Raw genomic sequence first — 2,009 nt, forward strand, 5'->3', positions numbered from 1 at the left:
GTATCTTCTAAATATTTGAATTTATGTGAATAGCCAACATTGCATTGCTTTTACTTGCTTATAAGGGGCTTTACCCTACTCTACTTAGAGTTGTCCCAGAGCATCTGCCATATTTCATTCATCTCTGCATCCCCAATACCTGATACAGATTGACTTTAATGAATTAATAAATTATCCTGAAACTCAGGTTGTCAGATAGCGTCCTAAAATCAGTCACCTGGCTCATTCTGAGGAAGAGCAAGAAAACAAAAGGAAAGAGACTAATCCAATTAGTATACATACACGCATCCTCCAATTGGATTAATATGTTATATATGCTTATATTAACATGTATTTGTTTTTATTAATATATGCTAATATATTATTAACATATCTATATCTAACCTAAGTTATTCTACATCTTTTCATCTCTTTCATATATACCAAATATCAATTAGATTAATAAATATTCTATTATTACATATTAATATATCTATGTAATAGAGAGAGAATGTATGTGTGAGAGAAACAGAGATACAAAGATATGAAGAAACCTAGAGTAGATTCAAAGAGATGAGTTTGCTGACAATTTTTTCAACAATATAAAAAATCATAAAATACCTCAAATTTTTTAAAAAAATTGTTAAACTTCTGTGGTATTTTATTGCTCTCTCAAATAGCATTTTTTCCCTTTGAACCCATAAGTTACACATTAATCCTAAAAAAACAAACCAGTTACTCTAAATGTTTGAATTATAAATTTCAGTGTTTTAAACAATCCCTGAGTTATTGTATCAGCCCCAAAATACTCATTGAGTAAGTGCCTGATAATAACAAATGAAAGCGTATTAAATGCCTTTGGGATGGACAAAACATAAATTATGTGAAGAAATAAACATTACTGATTACTTCTTTATCATAATTCAAGATGTTTGTTTTTCCCAGAAGCAAGATTTATAAGTTTAGTTTGTTTATAGATCATAGAATAAGACCTTATTGTAATATTCTTGAAATCGTATTTGTCGTGCTCATGCCGTAATTGGCTGTTCTACAAATAAAATAGATCACAGTATATTACCAAAGTATAACCTATACAGGAACCTCAGGGACAGCTACTAATCACCAATCCTGCTGTTACTATTGATCCTGCCACTAGCAAACTCAAAGACTACCATATCCGGGGGAAATTAATCTAATGTACATCTTCTAAGGATACACCTTCTATTTTCCTCCTCTAAGTTCCTAAATACTATATTCACTCTCTTATCCCTCTGAAATTCATTCTCATATATGAAATCACTGGGAATTGAACAAATGCTCAGCTAAAATTTACTCTATGTACTCCCCCAATCCAAACAATTTTCAATGTGAAATCAATGCCCTTCATTCTACCAGACTTTCTTGTTTGCTTCTGGGTGTGACACATTCACATAATCCTTCAGTTCCTGAAGATATGACAGGATCTATGATAAAATATGACCAGTGGCTTTGTTTTTCTATCATAGTTTTAATTCTTGCATGAGGAAAAGAGTTGCTGTGGGTAATTCTCAGGTCGTTCATAACTTCAAAAGTCCTTCCAGGATGTTACAAATTGAGAAATTTACCAGACAGAAGAAGCACCTGGAGATTTCAGTTTGCCTCCCTGACTAATGAGGACCATCAGCCAAAATCAGAATCAGTGCACATGATTCTGATTTTGGCTGATGGGCCTCAGTGGCTTTTAGTCAGCAAAATTAATATTATATTCCTGACAAGGATTGCTCATACTTCAAATATGTAAGGTGAAATAATGACATAGAAAGACATAGAGTTTAGGTGTAAAACTTTGTTTCTACAAAATCTAGAGTCCAGGTTCTTAAATATTGAGAAATTGCAAGAACATCCCCTGCCCTCTGAAAAATCCGTGTTCTTTTTTTTTTTTTTTGGCCGTGTGCGGGCCTCTCACTGCTGTGGCCTCTCCCGTTGCGGAGCACAGGCCCCGGACGCGCAGGCTCAGCGGCCATGGCTCACGGGCCCAGCCGCTCCGCGGC

Source organism: Physeter macrocephalus, chromosome 7 (assembly GCF_002837175.3).
Source record: "Physeter macrocephalus isolate SW-GA chromosome 7, ASM283717v5, whole genome shotgun sequence".
In the NCBI taxonomy this organism is placed as follows: Eukaryota; Metazoa; Chordata; class Mammalia; order Artiodactyla; family Physeteridae; genus Physeter; species Physeter macrocephalus.